This window comes from Myotis yumanensis, unplaced genomic scaffold, assembly GCF_028538775.1.
Source record: "Myotis yumanensis isolate MYYU_CA2020_CCGP unplaced genomic scaffold, mMyoYum1.0.hap1 SCAF_18, whole genome shotgun sequence".
NCBI lineage: Eukaryota > Metazoa > Chordata > Mammalia > Chiroptera > Vespertilionidae > Myotis > Myotis yumanensis.
In genome coordinates, this window is record NW_027223769.1 from 38,594,218 (window position 1) to 38,614,986 (window position 20,769).

Sequence of the window (20,769 nt, forward strand, 5' to 3'; positions counted from 1 at the left end):
AGGCAGACGTGAAGAGGTTGTTGGTGCCCTGGGAGGCGGCTGAGGTGTGGGGAGCTGCACGTAGCATGAGCTCCCAGGCGGGGCTGGTGATGGGACGCGGGTGATTCCCTAGGCCAGGAAGAGCCCCCCGTGTGTGGTCTCTGCTTGTCTGAGTGGCTGGTTGCTGCTGGACCAGAGGGTAGTCCTGTTCTCTGTGCCCTTGGTGCCTCAGAGGAGGTGGGCAAGGCCAGTGGTTTACGGGAGCGATTTAAGAATTCTTAAGTCGTGTGTGACTGTGTGTCTGGGGCTTGGTGGGGTGTGTGTGTGCATGGAATGGGGGATGGTGGCACATGTATTCCCTGGGGTGTGGCAGCCATGCTATCTGTGTTCCTTACACAACTATCTCCAGACATCATCTTCCATTGTGATTGTTGGATGGAAATATCTTGGATGCTGGTTTATGGGGAAAGGAACCTAAAATCTCAGTCCACTATTTCAAAGGGGGACCTATTACCTGTTTTTTTTGGGGGGGGGGAGGGGGAATCTGGTAAGAAGTAGTTGGGACTCAAAGTTCTCATGTTTCCCTACTTTTCATACCATCTTGGAAGTTTGAAAGCCAACTATTGGGGGAACTGCTATGACTTTCCCTCAAGTGACATCCATACCTGCACAGACCTGGCTAGACCATGTGCCTGTTCTCAGTCTCTGAAGGGAACAGATACCCCAAAACAATGCTCCCAAGGGGACTCTTACGGGCTTGGAATTTCCGGGGGGCTCAGCAAATCAAACCCCAGTCATTGGGAATTTGTGATATTTCAACCACAGGCAGAGGCGGTGGCTGACTTACGGTCTTAGAATACTGAGGCACTGAGAGGTAAAGATGATTGTCTGACTAAGGTCACATAGCCATTTGGTGGCCGAGCCAGGGCCTCTTCAGGACCCTCAGCTGTGGACTCTCTCCTGCTTGAGAAAATCCCAGATGCTGTTGCATGTCTTCACTTAGCCATGAAATACTGCCACTTACCTTTAAAGCAACCAACGGACTGATCTCCTAAAGAAGAGCCTTTCTCATTAGTTCTTAGAGGGTAGTTCTCGGAGCAGGTCTGCCGAGGGAGGGCATTGCTCAGAGCTGCGTTGTTCATCTTCAGCCCTTCCCTGAGGCCTTCCCCAGCACTGCCCCGTGCCCCTCCCTCCCGTCCTCAAATCAAATTTTAAAAATATTTTTGTTGATTTCATAGAGGAAGGGAGAGGGAGAGAGAGAGAAACATGAATGATGAGCGAGGATCATGGATGGGCTGCCTCCTGCACGCCCCACACTGGGGATCGAGCCCACAACCTGGGCCTGTGCCCTGACCGGGAATTGAACCGTGACCTCCTGGTTCATCGGTCGGCGCTCAACCACGGAGCCACGCAGCTGGGCTCAAGGGGGTTTTTCTGTCCCCCGGCCACGCTTTGAAATGGGTGGCGTTTCTAGGTGGAGAAGGGAAAACGTGGAACGTTGGGGCTCTCTGTGGGGGTCTGGCCTGGAAATCAGCTCACCGTGCTTCGGTCCCCGGCAGGACCCTTCCCAGTGGCCGTCTCTCCTCTCAGAGCCTCAGACATTGTCTAAACCAGGGGTCCTCAAACTTTTTAAACAGGGGGCCAGTTCACTGTCCCTCAGACCGTTGGAGGGCCGGACTATAGTTTTAAAAAAAAAACTATGAACAAATTCCTATGCACACTGCACATATCTTATTTTGAAGTAAAAAAACAAAACGGGAACAAATACAAGTATTTGTATTTGCATGTGGCCCGCGGGCCGTCGTTTGAGGACCCCTGGTCTAAAGTCGTGGCAGCCTGTGTGCAGGGAACCCGTGTCGGTGCTGGGGTGTCCACCATAGGCCTGCCCGCTCCCTAACCGGACCCCACTAATGGCCTCCACGGGGAAGCGGGAGCCAGGACTAGCCCCAGCCCCGGAGCCCTGGCAGGGAGCCGGGGACCCTGGGAAGGGCCTGGGAGACGGCCTCACTGGATCGCCTGCCTGCGACATCCACTCCCGCCCATCCCAGGGGGCACCCAGCCTGGGAGGGCGTCCCTGACTCAGAGAGAGAGCTGAGGAGTTACGTCCCCAGGTCGTAGGTTCTTGGGGTTACCCGGCGACAGGTAGCCACTGGGAACTGCGTGTGACCCACACGGGTCCCCACCTCGGCCGCCGCTGCACCCTTCCGTCCTGCGGCGCTTTTCAAACTCTGTCCCGGGCCGTGTCTCCGGGGCGGCTGGGTGGGCACCGGGGCCTGTTTGGCTGAGGGGCTCGGACACCCACTCCGTTTTATACGCTGGGCTTCGGCGTAGGATGTTTGAAAATCGGCTTCTGCTTTAACGGTGTGGAATGGCTGCAGAAAGGCAGTCACAGGCCCCGCCCGGCCGGGCGCTCAGCATCGCGCTTCCGGGCACAGATCCAGGGGCATCGCTGCGGGCATCGCGGTCCTTAAGGAGGACACTCTGGGGGGACACCCGACGGCCCCACAGAGACCTTTCCAGGAGGGCCACGGTGTGCTGGGCCCCGGGAGCTGAGCAGATATTTCTGAGCCTTGTTGAGGGGGAAGGCGGCCCTCCCAGCTGTCGAGAACTTGGGGCCTGAGGGCAGACACCTGCCGCTCAGCTGCCCTCCTGTCCCCTGCAGAGGGCTGTCCCCTGGAAGGTGGGGCCCGGCCTCCCCAGGCAGGGTGTGGGGAAGGTCCGCCCTCCCGTGTGGAGGGGCCGTGTGGAGGGGCGGGTGTGGGTCCATCTTGAATGCGGTTCTTCTTTAAGCTGCTTTAGCAGAGCGACCTCCGGGCCAGTAACATGGCACTGAGTGGAGGGGTGGGGGGGTGGGGGGGCGTGCAGGGCCTCGGTCCATAAGAATCAGGGGCGGGGGGGCAACTTCAAACTAAACTCCAGCCAGACACAGCGCATTTGAACGCTCAAGTTAAAAAAATAATAATAATAGCCCTAGCGGGTTTGGCTCAGTGGCTAGAGCATCGGCCCGTGGACTGAAGGTCCCAGTTCGATTCCAGCCAAGGGCACATGCCTGGGTTGCAGGCTCGATTCCCGGCCTCAGTCAGGGTGCGTGCGGGAGGCAACCAATCCATGTGTCTCTCTCATCGATGTTTCTCTCTCTCCCTTCCACTCTCCCTAAAAATCGATGGGTGGAAATCCACGGGTGAGGATCAACAACAACAAATCGGAGGAGGGGAATTTGTTAAAATAGTGACAGCAAACACACACACACGGAAGTGCTCCCCATGGCTTCATCTCGCCGCTCAGCCGGGCTGCCCTCCTGGCCGAGGCCTGGGACCAGGGGGCGGTGGCCAGCCCCGTGGGAAGGGTGGACCCTCCCCCCTGGCGCCGGCCAGCGCTGCGTGAAGCGGCGGGGAGTTGATTACACCCCGTTTGTTCAGCTGTGGCCACGGTGACCTGTGGGCCCTCGTCACAGGCTGGGCTCCCGGCGCTGGCACCTCTGCCGCCTCCTTCCCATCTGCCCACCGGCCTGTGTGCGCCGGCCCAGCCCTCTCTTGCTCAGCAGCGTGGTGGGGCCCGCCCGCCTGACCGCGTAGGGTGCCCTGGTCCTGGTTCCATTTGGGCAGAACAGAGCGGGCCCGCTCCAGCCGCTGAGCGATGCTCTGCCAGGGCGCAGGTGCAGGGCGCCGGGTGCCAGCCCGCATCTCGCCGTGCCCAGGCCTGGGGGCTCGAGCCCAATTAGCACCCCCAGGTGAAGCCTCTCCTGCAGGCAGACAGCATCCAAGCGAGGCTCCCGCCTCCAGTGGCCACGGGATGGGTAAAGGCCAGGGACCAAGCCCGGCAGCTCCGTGCCTGGGTTCGGAGGGGACCCTTCCACAGAATCAGCCACCGACGGGCGCAGAAGAGACTTGAATAAATGAACAGAAAGGCAGACCTGATGCTGGGTGGAGGGCTCCAGTGTCGATGTGTCCATGTCCCCCGAATTCGCCCGTTCGCTGAGCCTCAGCCAATGGGAGGGGCAGGAGGACTGGCTCCGATTTAAAGTTCCCGAGGAGAAATAAGCCTGCAGGGGCGGGAGGAGATTCTGAGAAGCTGGAATGCCCGGCCGCCGGGACAGGCTTCATCCTACCTGGTGTTGGGAGCTGCGGGGTTGGTGCTAAGGGCTGTGGGACAGGCCAGGGGGACGGGAGAGACCAGCCTTGGGCCTGAGGAGACGGATGTTTCGTGGGAGGAAGTGTCGCGCCGGGCGGTGGGGACGCTGGGTCCCCGGGCAGGTGGGGTTGGGAGGGAGAGGGTAGTAGCTATTCTGAAAAGAGGAAGTTGGATCCCTCCCTCCTCTTAACACCAAACAAATCCCAAACGGACCAGAAACCCAAACACAAAAAGAAAACTTAAAAATACTGAGAGAAAACAAGCAAGTTTAAAAACATGTCATAGTGTCAGAGGGGGGAAGCCTTTTCTAAATATAACCCTCCACCCAGAAGCCATAAAACAAAAGACAGAAATATTCCGCCGCGTAAAAATAAAACGCGTCTGCGCTGCCCACACCGCAGTAAATCAAAGCAGGGACGCCCAGCGCCGGGCACGGCGGCGTTTCTGAATGGGTGAGGCGCTCCTACCAACGCCGGAAAAATACCCAATAAATCAGCCGGAAACGGGGCGCAGGCCGGGCTGCCCGAGGCCAGTGCCCGCGTGGATGGGTTGGTACCACGCTGGTCTTTAGATAGTGTGAGTGCCTCCCATGTGCCAAGGACAGGGATGGAACCAGGAAAAGAAATACCACGGACCTTACACATTTAGAAAGATTCAGAACTGTCCATTTAAACCACAGAAAATACCTTTTTTTTTTTAACCTACCAGATTGTGTGTTCTTGATGCTAAGGCTTGGGGGTCGCGTTCTCCTCTCTGCCCCCAGGGTAGCCTTGGCCTGTGGCTAGAACACAGAGTAGGTGCTCAATACATGTTTGTTGATCTTGTCCCCAAGGAGGCCTCGGCCTGTGTGAGGGGCCGCAGTGTCCGAAATAAGGGAGACAGTGGGAATGCCACGGATAAAGGGCTTTGAGGCTGGAGATAGCAGGAATAAAAGACCTACTGTGCCCCGACATAGTAGGTCTTCAGTGAAGGTGGAACCGGAAGGGGGAGTTCAGAGCAGGAAGAGATGCTTTTCCGTCAACAGGTATTTGTTGAGCATGGACTACGCATGGGGTGGAGGAAGGGAGTCAGTGCCAGGACCAATTCCGGAGCCACAGGGACCCCCCACAGAAGGAGCGGCTTCCTGGTGGGCGCCTCCGAGGACCACAGGGCCAGGGGGGTGGGATGCAGCCGTGGGGGTCCAGGGGCCGGCACTGGGAAACACTGCAGGTCCCTCTGAACCCCGAGACCCTGTAAATGGCATCCCTTAAGTGACATCCTCGCACAGACGAGTAAAGAGCATCCCCAAACAAAATGAGAAACCAACCACATTTCTCTCCCGCTGGCCGGGGCGTGCGTGCGTGCCGGGAGTGCAGCCGGCAGGAGCTCAGGCGTTTTTCCTCCGGCTCCGCACACCCACCGGCCGGCCTTGCCGCTGGGGTGGGGCAGGGGCTGGCGCTGCCCCGTGTGGGCCAGGAGGGGAGCCGGGACATCTGAAATCGGGCCCTAGCACTGGCCTGGAATAAAGCTAAACTGTTGGTGGAGGGTTTTGGCAGCGTGTTTAAACCCCGTGCACCAGCTCGGGGGAGAAGGTACAGGGGGTTCTAAATGCCTCCGTTTCTGATAAACGGTTCTGTTTTGGAGGCGACCGGCTAGAATTTGGCTGCTTTTGGAAATGACATCAGTGCTGGGGGCCGGGGGGAGTAAGACCGAGGCCGGGAGGCAGCTGTGCAGGTGGGGGGGGACGGCGACTGGCGCGGTGGGGGCGCGCACACTCTGGCCCTTCCCCTCACCCCACCATCTTGGATGCCAGGAGTCTTGGCCTCGCCAAGCGGTGGGCTGTGCGTGTCAGCGCGGCCGAGGGACGAGGTCAGATCTGTCGGAGCGGGTCCGCCCCTCTGAGGACGGGTGGGGGCTGCGTGGTGAGGAGGGGAGGAAGGAGGCCGAGGGGAGGGCAGGAGGGGACTGGGGAGGGCAGGCGACTGGCATCTGCCTGCCTGTGGCCTCCCAACCCCTTCCCAGCGTCTGCTCCCACGGCAGCTTCTGCCTGATTCCCTGCACTTGGAACGGATCCATTGCACCGACCTGGCCTTCCCCCTCCCCCTGCACCCCAAGGCCTTTGCACAACCTCCTCCTCCACCCGGATGCTCGTGCAGGCTTTGCGTGGCAGCTCCTTCACCTCCTTTTGGGTCTCAGTGGCAACGCCACCTCCTGACAGTGGCCCTCTGACCGCCCCCCCCCCCCCCCCAGCTAAAGATGCTCTCCTTCACTCCCTAGCTAATCAGCCCATTGGAGTTCCTTTATGGCCGTCACTTCACAGTCTTCCTTATGATTCCATTTTGGTTATTGTCTTTGCTGGTGGAAGGTGGGCCTTTGGAAAGCAGTGCCTTTCTCATGCCCGCCTCCGTCTCTGGCCGGGCCCAGGGCCTGCACACAGTAGGTGCCCAGGAACTCGGCACTGAGTGATCTGTTGAAAGTGGCCTGGGCGTCCCAAGGGTCACTCCCTGGGGTGTCCGAGGAACAGGAATTCTGTGGGCATCTCCTCTGGTCTGGAGATGGCTCCTGTCAGAGGCCACCACCCCCACACGGCCCTCCCCCCTCCCTTCCTGCCCCAGGAACGGCTGTGCCACCTGCTTCCTGGGGGCGGAGGAAGGGACCAGGGACCAGAGCGGCGGGTGCATCCTGCTGCTCCGGGGGGACACGGCCCCTTCTCCTTGGGACCTTCCGTTTTTATCAAGTCCCTACTGTGCGCAGGCCCTGGCTCGGTGCTGGGGATCGAGTGGATTCCTTTGGGCGGGGAGACAGACGATAAAGAGGTGAGTGGATGAACGCAGGGCACGCTGGGATGCTCAGGGGTTGGGATCAGTGCAGCTGGCCGCCCGTCCCCAGGAGCTGCTGTCTCCCAGGGGAAGAATGGAGGGTCCTGGGTGGGATTTGAGGGGCACCGATGGAGTGGCAGGAGCGAGAGCAGAGGTGGCTTGGGGAGTCACCGTCTTCTCCGCGGATGGATGGCAGGGCTGCAGGCAGCCGTCACCGACGCCGTCCAGCCAGGTCACAGGCACAGGGGCTGGGACCCGGGGCGGGGGAGTGAGTCCTTACCCGGCCGTCACTGTGGGCCACGGCTCCCACCGACTCCATCACGGATTCCTGCGCACTGATGCCCAATGCAGGCTGCTTCCTCTCACATCCCTTCATCACACTCTTATCAAACAGCTTGTCCAATATTTACTTAAAAAGTTGTTTAAGCCCGGCCCGGCCGGCGTGGCTCAGAGGTTGAGCGTCGACCTATGAACCAGGAGATCACCGTTCGATTCCCGGTCAGAGAGCACATGCCCGGGTTGTGGGCTCGATCCCCAGTGGGGGGCGTGCAGGAGGCAGCCGATCCATGATTCTCTCATCATTGATGTTTCTCTCTCTCTCCCCCTCTCCTTTCCTCTCTGAAATCAATAAAAATATTTAAAAACAAAACAAACAAACAACAACAACAACAAAATCACCAAATCACACCCGAGCTGCCAAAACTTCCTCCGCTCAGAGGGAGAAAGAGCCGCACAGGGTCTGGCCGATGGAGGCTGTCACTGCTCAGCTGCCGGAGCGCTTGGCACGGCGGGCACCGTGGCCCTCCCCCTCCGCAGGGCCACTCCCTGAGCCGCTCGCCGGGGCGAAGGCAAGGACAGCAGAAGGTCAGGGAGCTTCCGAGGAGCCCTGTTCATTATGTATTTATTTATACGCACGTGCCTTCCATTTGCCGCTGCCTCCCGGACCCCGGAGGACGCGCTGGGAACCTGGGCCCTGAGCACCGAGCTATTTTTATTGAGACGCGGGGCGGGCGGGCTGCGGGGGCGGGGGGGGGGGGAGAGGTTTGGGGGCCGAGGTCCCGAGCTCCCCGCACGGAATTGGATATCGAGGTGGAATCAGGAGCTGGAGTCCGAGCCGGTCCCCGGTGGGCGATGCGCCCGGGGTGCAGTGTGACTGTAAACAGCTTTGCAGACCGTGGCCGGGTGGGTACCGCGGCCATTTTGGGGGACAACCCCAGGCCCCCAGTCACCCCCAGTCTCCCCCAGTGTTCCTCTGTGAGTAGCTCGTGAATTGTTTGTTTCCCCAAGTCGAATTCTCTGCCTCTTTCTTTCGTCCTTCCTTCCTTCCTTCCTTCCTTCCTTCCTTCCTTCCTTCCTTCCTCTCTCTCTCTCTCTCTCTCTCTCTTTTTCTCTCTTTCTTTCCTTTTTTGACACATTCGCCCCCTGGACATTCCCTCTCCTCCTCCTGGGGCTCTGGGCCCGCCCTGACGCGTCACCGTGGGAACGCCCGGTCTCCCCCCCTGACTCACCTGCGAGTCCAGCGTCCTTACCAGGCGTCACCTCCCCGGAGGCGCACAGGGCTGTCGGCCATTCTTTATGTAAAAATAAAAAGTTAGACACCGCTCAGTGCCTACGCGCGCACCTGCTCTGTGACAGTTTCAGAGAAGACGGGTGAGCCGAGTCCCCCTCGTCCTGGCCGGTCCCCGGTTAATCGCGGGCACCGACCGGCTTCCGCTACAGATTTACTTACGTGATGCGCGTTTCATAGGCCCTGAGACCCCGGGACATCTCTGAGCGAGACGGGCCTGAGAATTAGGGGCGGGTCGTGTCGGAGCGACACGGGTTTGTTGTGTGTGTTTTAGCGGAAAGTGACTGCGCATCTCACGGCCGATGGGTCTCAGGTTCGATGAGATAGGGTGTCCGCGTGCCCATAGGAACAGGGTCGCGTTGACTTTTGATGGAAGAAGAAAGGGCCCATCGTCCTGCCGCTGCCCTTCCCCCCGCAGGACTGTGCCTGGGAGAGGCTCCGCCTGGCACACGTCTTCCCGTTCTTTCAGCCGCCGCAGGCGCAGCAGGTGACGCGCCAGGTTCACGCGCCGCCGGTGCCGGGCGTCCAGGCTGTTCCCGTCGTGTCTGTAGTGACCGGTCCTGTCCGTGGCCCCTGTGGGGGCACGAAGGGGGCGGTGCTGAGCTCAACTTTCTTCCCTCCCTTTCCTCATTTCCTTCCTCCCGTCCTGTCTCATCTTATATCATCCCACCCTACCCCCCATTTCACCCCCCCACCCCACCCCCACCCCATCACATCCCATCCCACCCCAACTCATCCCATCCCAACCCACCCCACCCCATCCCGAGCCCATCACCCCCGTACTCACTCAGTGTCAGGTACTGTGCAGTGGAGATGGCTCTAGACCAGTGATGGCGAACCTTTTGAGCTCGGCGTGTCAGCATTTTGAAAAACCCTAACTTAACTCTGGTGCCGTGTCACATAGAGAAATTTTTTGATCTTTGCAACCAGAGTAAAACAAAGACTTATATTTTTGATATTTATTTTATATATTTAAATGCCACTTAACAAAGAAAAATCAACCAAAAAAATGAGTTCGCGTGTCACCTCTGACACGCATGTCATAGGTTCGCCATCACTGCTCTAGGGCGGGAGGCATGTACAGAACGGAGCCAGCTGCCTCCCAGCAGCTCGTGTCTCGCTGGAGAGAAGGCACGCGGTGAGACGTAGATCCGAACCCCAGAGCACCCCAAGTGAAGCCTGGGGTAGGGGTACCGGGGTCCGTGCATTCCGACGAAGGCATTTCAGCCGCAATGTACAGTCCTTCCCGGTCCCATCAGGCCAGTGCACCCCTCGGGAGTGACCGAGAGAAGGCCTTCGTGCCCGCCGCGGCCCCGGACTCACTGCGGCCCATGGGGCTCCTCCCCGGTGGGGTCCTTGCGGCTGCCGTGTGGGGTGGTGAGGAGGGGGCCCCTCTCTTGCTCTCCCCCTCCCCCCGTTGCGCTGAGGAGAGAGAAGAGCCGGCGCTGTCCTGGCCGCGTGGGCTGCTTTCCGTGAAGGTGCTCACCGGGGGGTGCAGGAAGCCCGGGCCGTCGTGGGGGCGATCTAGGCAGATCACCTCCCTTTCTACTCTGCCAGGGGGTCCCCGAGTGGCCTCAGGCTTCTCAAACCTGGAAGTGCATGCGAGTCCCGTGGGGCCTGGTGGAATGCAGACAAGTTAGCAGGTCGGGGTGAGGGGCAGGATTCTGCACTTGCTCCCAGGGCTGCGGGTCCATGGGCCACACTTTTATTTTATCTTATTTCCCCATCACCACCATTTATCCCCCCCCCCCATGCCCTCCTCCTCCTCCCCTCCGCCCCTCCCCACCCCTCACAACCACACTGTTCTTCGTGTCCATGAGTGTCCTCTCTCTCTCTCTCTCTCTCTCTCTCTCCCTCTCTCTCTCTCCCCCACACACACACCAGCACCTGCCCCCCAGAGCTGTCAGCCTGCTCTCTGTGCTGGGTAGTTAGGTGGTCCCTCGGCTTCCACATCCGAGTGAAGTCACGTGGCGCCTGCCTTCCTCGCAGCGGCTTATGTCACGGAGCGCGATGCTCTCCAGCACGGACCACACTGGAGTAGCCAGGACCCCGTGACCGCCAGGCACACTCAGGGGGCGGGGGCCGTGGGAAGGGGAGTCTTCATGGGACCTGGGGGTTTCTCAGGGCCAAAGCTGGACACGTGGGCAGGTTCCTTCTCGGGACCGTGGGCGGCTTGGCGAGGCTTTGGGCCCTGCTCTCCCGCACCGAGTGCCAGTCCGGCCGGAGCGGGGCTGGAACACGGCGGTGGATCTGTGCTGGCGTGTCCGGGCGGGGGTGGGGGGGGCAGAGCAGGCTGAGTCTGCAGTCCGGGGGCCCCTGGCCGTGCCCATGAGATGCCAGGAGCCACCTCTCTGATGACGGAAGCGCTTGGACACTGCGCCCCCGAAGGATGGGCAGGCCTGGTGAGGGCCATGGCGTTGGGCACGGCCTGGTCGCCATGGTCCCAGTGGCTGGCACCGTCCGGCCTGGCAGGGAGTGAGAGCTCGGTCCGCTGCCGGGCACTCAGGGAGGGGAGTTCTAATACTCCGCCTGCTTCAGGGAGAAGCCCGGGTGCGTGTCCCGCTGCTCCTGGTGGGGGGAGCCTGCTGAGCCGCACTGTCCTGGCGTCGAGGGACAGTCCGGGTCACAGGACACAGAGGGGTGCAGTGTTCTAAGGTCTCTCCGTTCCCCCAGCTCCCGAGGCTCCGTTTGCTCTTCTGTTTTTTGTTTGGTGTGTTAATCCTCAACTGGGGATATTTTTTCCATTGATTTTTTAGAGAGGGAGGGAGGGGAACAGAGAGAGACACATCGATGTGAGAGACGCACATCGACTGGTTGCCTCCGGCATGTGCCCCGACAAGGGCCAGGGATCCAGCCTGCAGCCCGGGTACATGCCATTGACCGGGGATCGAACTGGAGACCCCTCAGTGTGGGGGCTGATGCTCTAACCACTGAGCAACGCTGGCCAGGGCGAGGACTTATGTTTGTATTTTTATTGTTTTCCCCCATTACCTACAGAATAAAGTTATATGTTCTTAGTATGACACACAAGCCCTCGATGATCTCACCTTTGCTTGTGTCTCCAACAACATCTCTCGTTATAGCTTCTCTAATCACCACCAGCCTTACTTGCACACACACGCACAATGCACACACACCCACACATGCACGTATACACTCACATGCATGTGCACATGCACATACACTCACACATGCACACACACCCACATACACACACATGCACACACACCCACACATGTACACACACACTCACACACGCACACACATACACACACACACACACACATACACACATGCACGCTCACACACACACACACACACCCTCCAACAGGACGGAACTAGCTGCAGCTCCCTGGAGCACGTATGTTCTGAAAGCCCCCTGTGGCCACCGTGTGGCGAGTGGACTCCCGTGAGCCAGGCCGGGGGCTTGTTGGTGGGGTTTTCTTTGGGGCGGCAGTCACATGGCCAGGGCCACCCGGGCTGTGAGGCTGAGGGCGCCGTTGCGAGGTTGGCACCCCAGGCCCAGCCGCACTCCGCTCCGCGGGTCGGGCTCCCTCTCCCCTTTGTGGGTCAGGATGGACCTCAGAGGCCAGATGGACCCGAGACCTTCGGGGCTGCTGAGGTTTCTGAGTCACGGTGCGTTTCACGGAAGCGACCTATTTTGCTTCGATCTCGCTCTTGTGTTTTTTGTGAATGGGTGACCAAAATTGTGGCAGGGTCACCTGTTTTAATTTCCTTCCGATGCCTGGACTCCATGGGCCCAATGGCTGGCACCGTCCGTGCCTGGCAGAGTGAGAGCTCGGCCAGCTGCTGGGCACCGGGCGGTGGGTGGGAAGGCCACCTAGAGGTCAGCCGTTTGGTGGCAGCAGCTGCCCCTGCAGCGGTGGGGAGTCCCCTCCAGGCGCTGGGCCGGGCCCCAGCACACCTGGCTCCGGCGGAGGGGGGCGGCCGAGGCCGCGGGCCCCGGCCCCGGCCCTGGCCCTCCTAACACAGCGAGCCCCTTCGAATGGGGACGGGAAGGCTATGCCCGTGCCAGGGGGCGGGCTCGGTTCCAGTGTGGCAGTCAGCTTGGCCCGCCGCTGCAACAATGGCTGGCTGGGAGCTAGGAGCCTGAAGAAGGGTCCATCTTGTTTGGGGCTGCAGCCCGTCCATCTTATTAATCATGTGATGGGAACCCGTCCTGCCCGGCCGGCGTGGCTCAGTGGCTGAGCACTGACCGAGGAACCCAGAGGCCACCGGTTTGGTTCCCGGTCAGGGCACATGCCCCCGGATTGCGGGCTCTATTTTCAGTGGGGGGCGTGTAGGAGGCAGCTGATCCATGATTCTCTCTCATCATTGATGTTTCTATCTCTCTCCCTCTCCTTTTCTCTCTCTCTAATAATCAATAAAATTATTTTTAAAAAAGAAACCAGTCCTTCGAAGGCAAACGGTGGCCTCCCCTATGAAGGGAGTGGTGATGGGTCGGAGCTCAGGGCCGCCAGCCTGCAGTGCCCACAGGACCACAATCCACCTCTTCACTCAGGTGGCCCTGGTGGCGGGCCTGTCCCGACTGGCCGCCTGCCTCTTCCCTTTCCACCCTGCCACCGCCCTTGAAATCTGCGGTGCCCTTGCCATGCCATTCTCTCTGCCTGGCACCCCGGCCACCCACCTGCTACCTTGCTTCCCTGGCAGAGCCCGACCCTCCTCCCCCAGCCTCCCGGCCTCCGAGTGGGTGGCCGCCCAGCTCCTTCTCTGGGGCTCCCAGGAGCACTTGGCCTGCTCCCTTGTTTGCAAAATACATTTTTCTCGTTTCATGCTTGTTAGACACATTCATTGTAGAAGATCCATTAAATAAAGACAAGCCAAAAAGTAAAATAAAATCCAGCTGCAAGCCAGAGATCCAGGGCGATCTCTCGGCAGTGGTCTTTCCAGCTTGTTCCACCTTTTCCCCACTCACCTGTGGATGGTGAGCGCTTATCGTATTGTTGACCGCAGCAGTGGTATATCAGGGAGGGCTTCCTGGAGGTGGTGAGGTTGTGACAGCCAGGACGGGGTGATGCCCTGGAAGGGTTTCCATCAGCCTCCTCTGATTGGCGGTACCGTGTTCCATGGGATGCTTGCGCTCAATGTCTAGTGCAGCGCCCTGTGACCAGACTGGGCACACCCACCCAGCCATCCACCCACAGCTCTGGCGAGGGGCCAGTACCTCGACTTCCTACCTTTGCTCGCCCAGGCGCTGGCGCTGACTGGAGGGTTCATGGGCGTGTTTGTGGAGTGAATCCTCGTGCGTGCTCGCCTCTCTCCTCACCGAGCCAGAGCTGAGCTTGCATTGAAGGCCTTTTTCTTCTCCCACTGCAAGGGCCCTCCCACCTGCTTCCAGAAAGGAGACTCTACCACTTGTTTGACCTTCGCAAGTCAAGTCTGAAGGCTGCGGGATTCGGGGGGGGGGGGGGGGGGGAGTGGGGGTGGTGGATGGGAAGGCCACCTGGAGGTCAGTAGTAATGGTACCTGCTCAGAAGCGGCTTCCAGGCCTGGAGGGAACTGGGAGGTTCTGGATGGCCAAGGGGCCACTCTGTGGTGAGAAGGAGGGACGCGAGGCCCTGCCCTGCTTGGCTGTCTGTGGCAGCCATGTTTGAAGGCCTCCGTGTGCAGCCGAGGCAGCCGAGGTGTGCTGCCGCCGTTGGTGCCTGGCGCGTGTGAAGACACACAAACCTTCATGCTCCCACAGACCTATTGGGACCAGGGATGCGTGACGCACGCATGGACTAAACACACGTTATTGCATCAGGTTCCACGCTGGTTCCCGCCACCACGGGCTCACAGTTTGGGGGTCAGGGTGAAGGGCGACCAGCAGCCCGGGACCCAGGGGCTCCCCGTAGCGTAGGATTCTGAGGGCTAAACCTGGGAGAGTCCTGGACAAACCCGGACCAGTTGGTCACTCGTCAAATGGCGATGCAGATTCCTACCGTGCCAGGGGCCAGGGGTCGGAGCCCTCGGGCAGGTCCGGGGGGCTCAGGGGAGGGGACACCTAGTGGGGGCTTCACATGGGGCTGTGACAGCCAGGGCGGGGTGGTGCCCCTCCTCAGGCCTTCAGGCCACCTCCCCCACCCCGGTGTCACCCTCGGGCACAGCTTGGCCAGGGGCTGGGGCGAAGGCCGCTCTCTGGATGGTGGACCCCTGGGGCGCGGGTGCAGTCACCTCTGTCAGCCTCCAGGACCAAGGCTCCCTTTGGAAGAAGAGGGTCCCCCAACATCTGTTTTGAAGGGGACACGTGTCCTTCGCCCCTGGAGATCGAACGGAGCACCTCTAGAGTTTACCCTGACAGCCTCCTCCGTGGCCTGCGGCTGTCAGTCCTCCACTTTGTAAAATTAAATTTATTGGGGTGACAGTGGTTCATAGGATGACATAGGTTACACGTGTGTCATCCTATGATGCACCATCTGTGTATTGCATTGCGTGCCCACGGCCCAGAGCCAAATCCATGCCTCCATTTCTTCACCCACTTCTTCACTCAGCACGCGGTCACCCAGCATCTAGTGTGCGTGTGCGATACCCTCAGGCCCGGCGCCCAGGGCCCCGCACACAGGAGCCAGTGGAATATGAACCCCTGCCCGCCCAGCCCCGCGTGGGGGAGACAGCCAAGCCTGGAAGCTTTAGAATTTCTCCCCCAGGGCTGCTGTGGGGAGCACCCCAGGAAGGCAGCAGATCCTCATCCATCCGTCCCCAGCTGGCCTCCCCCAGGGCTGACACCCCAGTGGGGGGTGGGCAGGGATCCCCTGCTGGCACCTCTCTGGAGCCTTTGTCCCCAGAAGCCTGCGAGGGGGCTTGGGAGAATGGCATCCGGCGCCTTCTCTTGCAAAAGGCCCTTTGCCCATTGAAATGCAGTTTACCTCTCAAAGGAGGGAGAACGCTTAGAAGGGCCACTGGGGTGACCATGAGTTTCTGGTCCCCACAAGCCAGCCCCAAAGCCGGCTTCCAGCGTGGAGGTGAAGTCCGGGGCAGGCGTGAGGCAGGGCTGGACACGAGGTCACCATCCCCATGAGCACCTCTGCTACTAACTGCTGTTGCATCAAAAGAAGTGGTTTTTATTTCTCAAGGTGCTTTAAAAACCTCCAGTCGAGGAAACCCCAAGCTGACAGTAGACAGTACGGTTCAAAGAGAATCAATTTAAACAACAACCACGACACAATGACATTTCTCCGGGAGGGTTTCTTTGTGTGCTCCCGGCCTTGGGTGGGGGAGCAGGTCGCCCTCCCTCCCCTGCCCTCCCCTCCCCTCCCCTTGGGGGCGAAGGCAGCCTGGGCGTTGGAATGTGCCTGCCTGTGTGTGGTGTGTGTTCCTATCAACACATGTACACATTTATCACATTACATCTGCTTTTACCTTTAAAATTTTATGAACACAGGCATATGGCGCATTATCCTGCCAGGGGGAGAGAGAGAGGGAGTGTGTGTGTGTGTGTGTGTGTGCGTGTGTGTGTCGCTCCTCGAGTGGCTGAGAAACTTGGAGAGGGGCGCCGGGGAGCACAGGGCTGTGGGTGAGCGCCCTCCCCCGGGCCCCCGCCTGGCCCTCGGCCCACCGGGCCAGGCATCCATTTCCATCCATCTCCGCCCCCATCACCTAGGCAGCTAATTCCTGGGAGCCCTCTGCCTTATTAAAGTCACAGATCACTTTCCGAGCCTCACGCTGTCAAGACCAGCGCGGCCCCCCGTCCAAACCCCCCTCCCCGCCACGCCGCTGCCTCTCCTCGGAGGGCTGGGGGGGTGGGGGTGCCGTCCTCCGGGGGGGGCCCCCACCCCGGCCTGCCCCCTCCTCCACCGGGCCGCCCGCCGCCTCGCAGCCATCAGCGAGGTGGCCTCGGATTCCTTCAGTAAAGCCCTTGGCAGGGAGACCGGGGCCGGCACAGCTGTGCAGCTCAGCCTGGCTTCCAGAGGCGAGCCGGGCCGGCCCACTCGAAGTGGCGGCTCCGCGCGGGGGTGGGAGGCCGGCTGCCGGCGCGGGGAACAGGCCGCCGGGCCCCGGCTGCGGCGGCGAGGCCTCCCCCGCCACGGAAGATGGACGGTCCCGGTTCCAGCGCCCGGAGACTCGCTGGCAGCGCCGGGCGGCTCCCGAGGCCCGCCTTGTGCATGCACCTAAACACTTCACTGAGCAATCTGTCAACATGTCAGCAACACATGTTTTGTAAAAAGCTTCCAGTGGGAGTAATGACTCCCACCAGGACTTCCAAAATGCTTTGAATTCAGCAGATTTCTATTGCGGGCATCCCCTGGGGTGCCTTTCACAATGCCTACATTTCAGAAATTTGAGCCACAGACCCCTGGGGGCTTCCTTTCATAATGCCTCGAAATGTAGGGTTATATTGTTGGGCGTCCCTGGGGGGCCTTTATTAATACCTGAATTCTGAGGAACTGGAAATTACACAGGGCGCTGCAGGGGCCCAGAGCCACACCAGGAAGAAGAGAAAAACTCTGTGGGGAGATTTCTCTCTCTCTCTCTCTCTCTTTTTTTTTTTTGCTTCATGCAAGACTGAAAGAGAAGAATTTGCTAAAGGACAAAATTGAGTGTGTTTGAGCTCGCTCATTTAATCTGCCTTCTAGAACGCGGCGGCGGCAAAATCGGCGCCGGGGAGGGGGTGGGGGGTGCGGGCGGCGCTCCTATTTTTAAACCGCACTTTGATATTTTAGGGGCCGGAGTGTGTTCTCTTTAAACGGCCCGGTGTCCGGGGGTATTGTTTAAAGAGGAATTCTCTTTCTTTTGGGTAATTGAAAACACCTCTGCCCGGCCCCTCGCCGGGCCTCCCCTCTTCCTGAGCTGGGGAAACTCTTAGAGAGGCTCCCAGCTCTTAGCTTTAACCTTGGGGGCTGGGGTGAGATAGTGGCCCCCTTGCCCTCCCGCTCCGCCTCCTCCCCTCCCTCCCGTGCATTAAAGGTGAGAAAAGCCACCTTGGAGCATGTGGAGGTGGCCTCCTGCTTTCTGGCAAGTGTTTTGTGGCTAATGTCTTGGAGTGACAGAAGGGGTGCCCTCTGCCCCCCACTACTCGCATGCACACATACATGTCCGCATGCACGCGCACAAACACGCACACACGCACGGCACACACATGCGCACACACTTGCATGCACATGCACGCAACACACACCTGCACACAGCATGCACACACACTTGCACACACCACACACTTGCACACACTTGCACATGCACACACAAACACACACACATGCAGTTTCTATGCGTGGCCTGTTCCACACCTACCATCTGCACACTCACCTTCACTATTGTGTTTTTTTTTAACAGGTTAAAAGACTTGACCATGTTAAGCCTCAGGGTTAATTTGAACTGCTCTCCCCCCTGCTAAAGCTGGCACTCCGCGGGCTGGCTGAAAAGAGGCCTGGCTATTTGTACGACAGCCTCATTGACTGGGACGGGAAAATAACACTGGGAAAGCTAACTTGCATCAGCCAAGGCCAAGAAATTCTAAGTTGCTGATAAGACCCTCCCTCCTCCCTCGCCCCCCCCCCCCTCCTCCTCTCCGCCCTCCTGCTTTCTGCCAGAGTGACTGGCTCACACAGGGGACTGGGGAGCTCAACATCCTCCCCCCCTCGGTGAGACTCCCAGCCGGTGCTCAGCCATCTGTGGTCCCGAGGGCCCCGCCGAGGGGGCCCGTGGAGGGGGGTTCGCCCGCCAGGAGCTGGTTGGGTCAGACGCTCGCTGAGATCCCCTGCACCCACCCCTAGTGGGCTGATTAATTAAGCGATTGCATCATTGATTCAAGGTTTGCGATCCGGTGCCAGGGCGCTGGCTGGCGCGTTCCTCAGCTCTGCTTCCCTCCCCTGGGCCCGCAGTTGTAGGATCCTTTCTCTTTTTCCAGCCGGATTTTCCTCGTTGGTGTCCACACTGGGCCCCGTGTCCCCCTCCCCCAGCCAGGAAGCTCTGGTGGCTCCTGGGGTGGGGGTGGGGGCTTGATGGGGCTGAGCTCCGGCTCATAGCCCTGGGCCCACCCCGGCGAGGGGGGGCGGCTCTGCTCCCAGCTGGCCCCATGGGTGTCAGCAGGGGCTGGGGGACCCAGGGACCAGGAGCCCATGCGCTGACTGGACATTTTTAGCTGAAAACCTTTGTTCAGACCGGCTTCCAAGTAGCTTTGGGTTGGAGGGCATTCTGCTTTCTTCTCTTCCTTTCTTCTCCTTTTTTAAAATTTTATTTTAAATCCTGGGCCTATTTCTCCTTTTTCTTTCAAAGCGATGAAATGGAGTGTGACCCTGGGAATCCCATTCTTGCCATCTCTCTCCCCAAGTCACCTCTCCCACCCCGGCCCAGGAGGCCTGGCTTTTCCCAGCAGCCTCTGGGGCTCAGGCTGGGCCGCAGACTCCCAGGGGAGCCCGGTGCCCTGCCCGGGGCCTGGAACCGCCTCCCGGGGTAGGAGCCGCCATTTCCCTGCCCTCCTTCCTCTTCAGACTGTGGCCTCTTTCTGGGGGGGCCGGCACGGGGGCGGGGGGTCCACCCAGATGCTTCCAGGACCTCTGATCTCAGGAGGGGAGAGCCGCCGCAGTGGGTGGCAGAAGGAAGGGGAAAGGAAGGAAATCCGACCCACCTCGCAGGAGCGCAGCGCGGGCTCTTAACAGGGGAGCCCTGTGCCTGGAGCCTCCACAACTGCCCGGAACGGAGTCGGTTATAAGAGCCAACCCCCGGGGGGCGGGGGGGGGAATAAATCAAAACCCCAAAACACACAAAAGCAACCCCAAACCCAAACAATAGAAACGTCTGCTCCTGGGTGCCTCCCAGTAAACAGCCAAGGCAATGCTTTTGGGAAAGGCCGGGGAAAGGGGGGGGGGGGAGGAGAGGGTGGCGGGGGGACCCTGCAAACTTAACTCCTTTAGGAAACCCGTCCGTTGGCCCAAAGAGATGGCGAACCCCCTCCCGGCACTAAAACCATGTGTTTCCAGATTGGAAGGCGGGGGAGGCGGAGCCCCAGATGTCTGGTGGGGGAGAGGCCAGGGAGCCTCCTCCCGGGGAGCCCCCATCTATTTTATTTTCCCATCTAGAGGCTCTGGCCCCCGCCTGCCTGCCTTTATTTATTTATTTCCAAGGGGCTATTTTCGGCGGCCGCCTGGACCCCTTTGTAGCAGAAGCCCCCTTTCCTAGAATTTCCTCCTTTATTAGAGTTACAGCTCGGCTTTGTGCGGGCCCGGGGGAGCCGGCCAGCCGCTGGCAATCTCTCTCAGACACCCAATTACCCCCTGACGTCACCGCCCCCGGCCCCGCTCCCCTGGGTGCCGCGTTTTTTCCCTTTGTAACAGTAATAGCTGCCTCTCGAAGTGCCTGTCGGCTCCTTGGCAGACCCGCGGGTTGTGTTTTCGGCTGGATGCTAAATCCAAAAACTATGTAAAAATGTCAATAGGTGAGTGCGCATTGATTTTGGTGAGTCACCGTGATATTTGAGCCCCTTCGGGGACTCCGTCTGGGGAAGTATTTTACAAGGAAGATAATATAACAGAAAATTACTGGAGCTCCGTGGGTCTCCGGTGGGCTTCGGAGGGGCCTGCGAAATTGCTGGAGAACCAACAAATGCTTTATTAATCTCAATCTGTGGTTTTTTTGTTCTTTCTTCTCTTCGGAAGGTTGGCGTTTTAATGATGCCGGCGGCGAGGCAGAGCAGCTCGGCCGGGGGGCACCCCGGCTGGGAATGAACCCCACCAGGATGCTGGAGCAGGGCGGGGTGCTCCCCGCCAGCTTCCTGGGGGTGCGGGGCGGCGCCTGGCCCGCAGCTCGCCAGGCCGAGGTCTGTGCGTGCAGATAAAGCCAGGGGCCGAGGGCCTGGAGCAGCTGGGCCCGGCCGGGCTGACTGGGAGCGGCTGATAAGGGCCCAGGAGGCGCCCAGGCGGCCGGCGTGGCACCGCCAGAAATCTGCCGGGGTATCGGGGCGGCCAAGAACATTAACGGCGTCCGGGGCCGGAGGTGGCTGGGGACCTGGGCAGAAAGATAATGGTAATGGATGGAATCAAAGTCACAGCACAGCCTGTTTTCTTGGCAATTAATCCCCCCCGCGCCCCCCCCCCCCAACTTCTACCCCCTGGCATTCCCCGAGCCCAGGGTGCCCGGGAGCCGCCTGCACACTCCCGGTAACCAGCACATGCCCTCCTGGCTCGGGGGTTGGGAGCGGGGAGATGCGCGCACAGACGCGGTGAGAGACGGGTCCTCAGAATCTCTCACAAACAAACAAGTTGCCGACAGAAAACCCCACTGAAAAGTTAAGGTTGTGTCACTCTGGGGGCGCATCTGATCTCGCTCGGAAGGGAAGGGGGAATCGATGTCTTTGTA

At 59.9% G+C, this 20,769-nt stretch overlaps 1 protein-coding gene across 1 annotated transcript in view; it reads left to right on the top strand.

Annotated features, from left to right (window-relative positions):
* Positions 1–20,769, top strand: part of ZNF423 (zinc finger protein 423) — a 226,990-nt gene that overhangs the window by 77,898 nt on the left and 128,323 nt on the right. The window lies entirely within an intron of this gene.